The 9,060-nt window shown below is 39.6% G+C and overlaps 1 protein-coding gene across 1 annotated transcript in view; it reads left to right on the top strand.

Moving 5' to 3' along the window:
• Positions 1-8,734: 8,734 nt before the first annotated feature.
• The window catches only part of chd7 (chromodomain helicase DNA binding protein 7), a 68,020-nt gene continuing 67,694 nt past the window's right edge, over positions 8,735-9,060 (top strand). The window contains exon 1 of the mRNA XM_070845732.1: positions 8,735-9,031. The gene's annotated coding sequence lies outside the window, so the exon portion shown is untranslated. The remainder of the gene's footprint in view (positions 9,032-9,060) is intronic.

Genomic DNA, 9,060 nt, shown 5'->3' with positions numbered 1-9,060 from the left:
AGCATTTTTAACAAGTCTCATGTACACCCAAAGGTACTGAGCCACCCTGTTACATTAGGGTCGGCGGTGCCATTTCATTTAAATGACAAGTATGAATGATAACAGGCTGTTAACAGGACCGTGTAGAGGCATTGAAAGTCCCTGGTGGAGAAGAGACTCCAGCCGAAAATGTCAAGGAGTCTCCCTTTTAAGCAAGCTGAAATTTCCATCGTGAATTAGCAGGCAGATATATAATGTATACTGTTTAGAGCTCGATCGATGACTGCTGCAATGTTTTGTTTTTTTTTTGGCTAGGAGAGATCCCCAATGTAATGAGCGCCATTTTACTGTTATGATCATAATTTAGTGTTTCAGTTACTTGCTGTTCATCCTTCCTCCTCATCACCCCTCCTCCACTCTCCATTTCTCAGACTGTGTGGTAACATTAGCTCTATACCTATCTTTAATGCCAAATTATTGTGTTTACCGTTTTTTTTTTTTTTTTTTTTTTTTTTTTGTCAAAAAAGGAAAAAAAAACATTCAACGAAGCCCCTACGGTCTGTCCTGAAATCAGCTGTCTGCCTTAACTCCCCACCCACACCCTACACACCCAATGAGATTTGAACAGCTGCCAGAATGAATCAAACTGACCCTTTATCTGCAGATTGGCATTTTACCACTATGTAGCTATTTGTCGATGCAACACTCTTGCATAGATTCACACTTAGAGATATGTGAAGTCATAGAAACAGGCGTTGAATTGATAGAGTGATGTCTGGAATTTGTGTATGAGTTAGGGCAGTGTTTCCCAGTCCTGGTCCTAGAGGCCCGCTGCCCTGCATGGTTTAGACATTTCCCTACTCCAACACACCTGATTCAAATGAATGGCTTGTTGTCAAGCTTGTGCAGAGCTTAATGGCCTGCTGATCATTTGAATCAGATGTGCTGGAGCAGAGAAATGTGTGACACATGCGGGGCAGTGGGCCTTCAGGACCTGGATTGGGAAATGCTGAATTAGGGCATTTGAAATGAATCCAAACCCACATGTTAACGTTTTTTTTTTTTTCCTTCCCATCCCCTCTATGTGCACACATGGCCAGCCCGTACACAGTATATGTCTGCATACGTAGATGATGCCGACATATTTCTGTTCTAGCTGTTGTCTCTCCAGGCTGACGTTGGTAGGGGGTTTTTGGGTTTCACAGCAGTGCGAGTGAATCTGTTTTCCTCTGCAGTGTATTCTTTTATTTTTATTTTTTTTATTTCTAGATATATTCAGTTATTAATCTAATTCTTTTCTCTGTAAAGCAAAATGTAGAGTGTGTGTGTGTGTGTGTGTGTATGTGTGCGTGCGCACGTGCGCACACGCACCTGTGTTTGCGTGTGTGGACTCAGAGGGGGGAGGATCAAGCCAAACTTGATGCATCTATCAATCTATCTATCTATCTATCTATCTATGGATTGATCTATCTATCTTATCTATGTGGCCCTCCTCTCTTGCTCTTCCTGCCTCTCCTCTTCCCCCTCAACATTATTTGCTGTGTTTGTTCTTTGGAAAAAATAAAACCTAAAAAAAGAAAAAATTAAAATGCTATCACAATAAACTATAATAAAACATTCTAAACTCTAAACATGTCATTTTGATGGTTATGTGGAGACGGAAAAATACAGTGTTTGAAAAAAAATTGCATTGTATTGCATTTTTTTGCATTTGTATTTCCTGTCTTGTTTTCTGCCAACAGGCCCGTCCACGCTGACTTTTCGCTATCAATCAATCATAATGTGTCCACGTATTGTTTTCCTATCTGATTTTTCCATTTAAATGAGCAGGGAGGGACTTGAATCCGTCGCTGTTCGACCTTCAGCAGTCATGCAGATTGTATTCCCTGATGAAGGTCAGAGAGTAATGGATGGAAATGTTTTGACTTCTATTTAGTCAGAGAGGGTTCACATGTTCTATGTATGTGCATGAGAGTTTTAAGCAAAGGCCTACATGAAATTCCTACATTTGCAGGACTGCAGGATTGCACTGTGTTTTTTTTCAACTATCACTTTATCAAATGTGTTAGCAGGGAGGCTACTATGTCCGTATTATGTGCTAACATTCTAGCATGAAGCCACTGAACTATAAGGTCATTACCACTTTCTAATTCAGCACATTTCATAAAGGGTTTATAAATGATCCATACATAATGTAGTTAGTATAGCATTTATTATCATTTCAAGATCAATTACAAGCCAAAGATGAGAATAAGTGTTGGAACCTGGTGGTTATCCTCCGCCTGTATCCGAGTTCATTAGTTCATCAGAAAAAAAACTCTCCAATGGACAGTTTACAGTTCATCCTGGGGAGAAATGGTTGTCCAGCCAGTAGTTGTTGAAACATTTCACTCAAAGCCACAAATGTAATCCTCATGTTGGCACTAGATAAAAAGTCAGGGGATCAATAAATTGGTGGGATTCATTCTCTGGGGGCTATGAATGGTTTTTACAAAATGTCATTACATCCATTAGTTGTTGAGATCTTTGGGTCTGGACCAAAGTGGTAGCTGACAGTCAAACATTACCATCCAGGGAACAGCGCTCCTAGTGTGGCTGAAAACCTGCAGAGAACTACTTTACTAAGACTAGACTTCCTAGACTTTCTGGATTATTGTAAAGTGTCTTTCAGTAATGATGTATTACCATTGCAGATGATTTACTGACTTATGCTAGCCACCCTATTTCAAAACCCTGAAACCCAAAAGCATTTCATATAAATGGCTCATTACAATATAATGTATTCCATAAAGCATTAGGAAAGTATTCAGTATTATATTTATTTACCAAATTAGAAAATCTTACCAATCATTTCTGCAAGTATGTTTTTATCGCAGCAACTGGCAGATGGGGCAGTCCCAAAGTGCTCCTCCAAATTAATCAAATTCGCCACTTCCAGATTATAAAACTAATTCTATCACCTGAAAACTAATGTTACCCTTCATTTTATGGGGGTTCAACCAAATTGCAGAGAAATAAAACTTATTTTTGCACTTAACTCTACTGGTATGATGTCCGTCTGCGAGGCATTTTGATATGTCATAAATAATGGAGATGCACAGATGTAATTAATACCATTAATGATGGATCTGTTCCACTGAAGTGTCCCAATGAGCCATGCCAAAGGGCCAGTGCAGTGGCTGGGTCCTGAAACTTTGAAACTTGAATTGAATTGAAACTAGCAAAGCTGATAGAGTGCAACCCTTATTAATATTATTAATTACACCTGGGATTTTATCTCGTGTCAAAATGCCTACTGTAAAAAAAATCCTGGTGAATGGAATCTCATTGGTGGTGCCCATTGGCATTAAGAAATGACGTTTAAAAATCTAAACTATCTCGTTCTTTTCGAGAAACTGACCCCAATAACTCCAGTGGATTCACTTCTTATGCTCTGCTGTGAGATTAGTTTTTTAGTAATTTTTCTGTAATTTGGCTGAACTGACCCTTTAGTTGCAGAAGCCACTTGATGGTGTTACGTTATAATTTTGCAAGTCCAGTCTTTTCTTTTTTTTTAAATGATCATTAATGTTAAAAAAGGACCATGCACAAAAAAAACATTCATCTCAAAATGAGAGATTATTTATGCCAGTTTTAGCTGTTGGCTAATTTCCATCTTTAATCTGAGCGAAGACACACCGAACATTCACTTCATTCATTCATACAGTAACACTATTACATAGTCTCTATCATACATCATACAAACACACAACATATAGACACCAAGACATTTATATAGATATATTTTTTGCAACATGGGTTAAAGAATGAAAGTCTGTGCACGTTTTAGTCGGTTGGACACATATTGTTGTCATGTTCCATGACCATGAATGATAATGCAGACTATGTGAAGGCAGCTGGATGTTTAAGTCTGACTTAGAGCAGATCGAGAGGTTCTGCTAATGTGCACGGAACAAAACTGAAATAAAGTTCTTCAATAGTGGACAAGTAGCATCGTAAATGATCTTCCATACAAATGGAACTTCTGCAAAACAGAATGGGGTTTCCAAAACGTCAGCGGTTGTATTTTGACAATATGTCCCAATGATGATGTCATTTCTCATCGAAAAAACTTTACGGCTTGTTGAAACAGAATCTCCATGGGTTTCAACAAAGTTTTACCTGCCTGGGTCGAGAGGGACATACAATAAAGCAGCATGAGAAAATTACAACATGCAAACATGTTTTTGTTACTGCTGTTGCTAATCCCAATGTTAGATTTCAATGATTTGCTCGTCTTTTTAATATGATGTTGAAAAGTCTCACTGGAATCCAAAATATTCCACCTCATTAACGTTTTAGATTGTCTGTCCATTACTAAATGTGGATACTTGTTTATGTTTGCTAGCAAACATATTGACACAGATTTCTTCATATTCAAGGAAAGACAGGTTCGCAGTTTCTGAAGAGCTAAGGAGAGCTCAGTGGCCACTTGTCCAGCATCTCTCCCATGAGTTCATACCACCGAATCATCAGCATACATCTTTTCCACGTCCTCAATGGATGTATGAACTGAACAACAGCCATAGAATTGACACTCTGGGCACTGCCATTGTTACATGCTGTTGTTGATAACAAACACATAGTGAACAATCAGATTTATAAGACCTTTTCAGACCCGATTCAGTGTAGCTGAAAGTTTCATAGAAGTATTGAATGACTCCTTGTAACTAATGCTGTGACGGTCAGGAAAAGCTGTTCTCTTTTATCCCTCCAACAACTGCATTGGGTGCAGTAGATCTTTAGAGTGAAGATGTTTCAGCTGCTAATGGCTCTATAGTTCTGTAATTCTTTTTGGTCTTTACATTTACTGGGGTTAGAACTGCAGTTTTAAAAGCTGATGAAAATATACTGTGATTTGTAATCTAAGTAATAAGAGTGGCTAAATAAGGACTGTAGCAAGCCCCCAGGGATCCCCTGCCTTAGAATGTGATAGCTTTGTAATGTTTTTATTCACTTTTGCTTTTGGATGATCACTTCAATCGACAAAAAGATCAGTTGCACAGACATTTTCCATTTTAAAAAAAGAACAGTTAAAATAGTTTGCCAGAGCAAAGCTGTCCTGTTGTAGGGGTCCCATTTATCATGAGCTCTGTATTTTCAGGGTGTTCTTTCCCCATAAGCGTATCAATACTTCTCCATGGCTTTTGAGGATTGCCTTTTCCTGTTGAAAATGTATTACAAAGTAATTTCCTCATTTGTGTTGTCACTTTATTAATGAGACTAGCAAACTTAAAAGGACTGTGAAATATATGGGAATCCACCCCTACCAGCCTGGACGAAAAAGAAAAACATACAAACTTGGTAGAAAAAGTTGCAACAAGTATGTTCCAGCAGTGTAGTATTTAACAGTGATTTAGTGGCAGTGGCCGGCCAAACATAACATCTGAGTATATCATATTTAATAGCTCCTCAGGCCTGAGGTAAGATAAGCAAATGACCCATTCGTTAGTTTTATGTTTGAAGGTGCGCGGAGAGAGCAGCTTCAGTGTGATTGTGGTGAGTTAAGGTCCGTGTCATCCGTCATCGTGTACGGCTGCACATTTCAGGTAGGTGGTGCACATGGTAGCCTTCCCATGTCCAACATCACATTCAACACAGAAAAACTTTACTGTACAGGTGAAGAGAAATCCTACGACTGTTCTAAATGATTCAAAAAAAAACAAAAAAAACAGAAAGCTAGGTTTTGAACCTTTGAGAAGTTCAAATTTTGTTGTCTTCAAACCTTATTTGTTCAATGAAGCCTCCAGGTATCTGCACACAATGAATCCCTAAGAGATATCGTGGTAAGCGAAATGAAAATGATCCTTTAGATTCATTACTTTATCGCAGTGCAAAGTGGGGAAACAAATAATCCAAATAACAAGTGTGTTATTGTGTAATTTGTCACTTTGCCATCGACAGTGGTGGGACGTTTGGCAGCGGGTGACGATGTTTGTTCAGTCCTTCAGTCCAACACTTTGGTCAAGCCTGAACCAACTACTGCACGGACTGACATGAAACTTTGTACAGACCTTCATGGTCCCTAGAAGACGAATCTAGATGACATTTCCTCTAGCACAAACATGAAGTTTGCATTTGTAATTTCTGTGAAATGTCTCCATAACTGCTTGAGGCCTTGTGATAAAATGTGGAAACACATTCATGTCCCTCTCAGGATGAACAGTAATAACTTTTCATCCAGCGTGATCATCAGGTCACACTTTGTATTTATTGCTAAACAGCAAATGTTAGCATGCGAAGATACTAAAATGGCGATCGTGGTTACCTGCTTAGCATCAGCATGTTTGCACGGTCATTGGGAGCATGTTTGCATCACAGCAGCATGCTGACATTTGCATTTAGCTCAAAGCACAGCTGTGCCTCGGCGCAGCCTCACAGAGCTGCTAGCACGGCTGTACATTCTTCGTCTCGCTTTCCCGCAGGTGTTAATCCTCATCCCTGCTTCATGCCCATTGTTGTTCACCCTCAATAACAATCAATTCTATCATTTCTTAAAATGGTCATACGTACTTATGTTTCAGTCTATGAGAAACACTGACCAGGCCTTCCACCTGAGAGAAAACCAGTAATTCATCTAAACATCTGTATCAGCCGTATCCAGCTACTTAGATTATGATCATGAGTGACTACCAGACCACCCAGTGGATGTCAACTATAAGGTTTCATCTGTAACATTCATATTTTAGAAACCGATCATGATTTGTCCTATGTATGTCTGCATGTCCAAGTGTCCCTGGGCAAACCCAAACCCAAAATGTATAGTTTCATCGTGATGGCAGACAGGCAGTCTCCCATAAGTAGATGAATGGTGTGTAACAGCGTATTGAGCGGTCAAAGGAACGAGAATACAAGCCAATCAAGTACAGCCCATATGCTTCACAGTCGGATAAAGCTGTTGGTAATTCAGATCTAGATTTTTCACATCTGCGCCTTCAACCTCACAATCGCATTATGATAACACAACTTTGACGATAACAAAAGCAGGCACGATGTTCACAGTGATGGGCCGACCTAACCCAAACACATTTCAAGTCTCTGCATGTTGATTTTCAAAACATACTGAAATGAGCAAAAGCCAGGGGCTGTCTGAAAGTGTGTGTGTGGGGGGGGGGCAGACTGTGTTAAAAAATCTCTGGAAATAAGTCAGCAGAAATGAAAAATATGTATCATTCGTACATGCATGTTTTAACACAGTGTGTGTATATTCTAATAGAACTTATAAATATGGTATGGGGAGGTTAATGAGAAATGTTAATGTTATTTTTGCGCAGAAAGGAGGCTTCTCTCTAAAGGGGCCACATTATCACGGTTAGAAAATTACTGGTTGTATCTGGAACATTTGCGTTACTGGTGGTGCCTCATATGCATCGTCAGTTCATCATTGTAGGTCAGTTAGTTAGGGGCCATATTCTTCTTTGTGTTGCTGTCTAATCTCTCACAGTATTGTACCCAGTGTAAATGACTGTGTCTGTGCCACTTAATGCGGTTGTCACCATAACTCCTATTATGGAATATGTAACACAGTGACTGAGGTGTAACGTTTTTTTTTTTAATTTTCATTGTTGAACTCACGATACAAAATCGATACAGCAGAACCGGATATAACGTCTTTTTATTCCACGCGTTCTTCTTCCTTGCAAAAACCTGTAATTCACTTAACCCGCAATGCACCTTGTCTCGATCTGGGTGTGTTATGCTGGTACCAGCGTCAAGACTCACTTGAGGATGTTCATCAGACTTCGCACAGCTCCCTCTGGATTCACAAAAGGCTTTCTACAACTTTTGTTCACATACGCAGTAGTGCTCCCCATAACCTGCATGCAGGCTTGGTGTGCAACAATGGTACAATTCCCCTTTAAGACAACATTTCTCTGTCATTTAATGTAAAAACACTCAAGTGTGACAGTTTTGTTGGCACAACAGGTACCGATTAAATCCTATGTTCTAACTTTTCCACCAGTCCATTTGTTGAGCATTCATCACTTTCAGTTTCAAGGCTAGATGCATCCTATGTACATAATAATAATAATGTATAGAGATATAGGGATTCTCCATACTATGCATTCATGCCATTCAGATAAAAGAAAAAAAAGAGGCCTGTCCCAACTCATTTTGCATCCCAGACCTTGTACTTATTGTCTGAACGATCAGCTTGACGATCAGTCATTCAAAATAAGTTTTCATATACGGTTGGCTTTTCCTCTATGCACAACCATGGCAATGAAGACTCTTGACCCAGCGGTCCTAAGGGGTTAATATATGATCATTTTGGTCATTTCATCCACAAAATAAACGTGTATTCACTGAAATAAAATAAACTCTTATTATTATATTATTTAATATTTTCAGTAAAAAAAAAAAAAAAATTTACATCTTAAAATTGGCCATTTGTGTTCTTTATAAATGATACAAAATGACTGAATAAGGTGTTTATCATGATGAACCAGAACAGGTACGGGTTCATCCAAGCATGTTTCTGTCTCCGTCATTTCCATTAAAAGACTTAAAAAAGCAAAACCCAGCCTAGACTCACGGTTTTAGACGCCTAACCATTGTCCAAGTGACACCCGTGTTTATTTCTTACCATCCCACAGAAGAACTCACACTGAGCGTCACGCGGGCACGGGGTCAGTGACCGCGCACGCCGCCTGTTTATCTGTATGAGAGGTCCTCGGGAGCGCGCCCCCCCTGGCCGAGGAAGGTGAGCGAGTGTCTGGAGGGGAGGACTCGGGAGCGCGACCAGCCGAGGGATCGATCGGATTAAACTCGATTTGAGTGAAATTAACACAAAGGAGAGACGAGCAACGCACACTAGCCGGCGAGGTCGCGGATGCGAGACACGCCGGAGAAATATTTCATGAAAAAACAAACTTGAACTTTTTTTCTTATGTTTATTTATATTTCAAACGAAAAGGGACCACGGTGGATTTTTTTTCGAGCCAGCGGAGATACTAACCCTACTAAAGAGGAGTTGATTTGATAAAAAGCCCGAAGTGACCGAGCTTGTTGGGTAAGCTAACAAATGCCCCCTTTGAGTGA

Source organism: Pempheris klunzingeri, chromosome 15 (genome assembly GCF_042242105.1).
Source record: "Pempheris klunzingeri isolate RE-2024b chromosome 15, fPemKlu1.hap1, whole genome shotgun sequence".
Taxonomy (NCBI): domain Eukaryota; kingdom Metazoa; phylum Chordata; class Actinopteri; order Acropomatiformes; family Pempheridae; genus Pempheris; species Pempheris klunzingeri.
The sequence above is the reverse complement of the archived record's forward strand: the minus strand, read 5'-3'. Positions and strand labels throughout refer to the sequence as shown.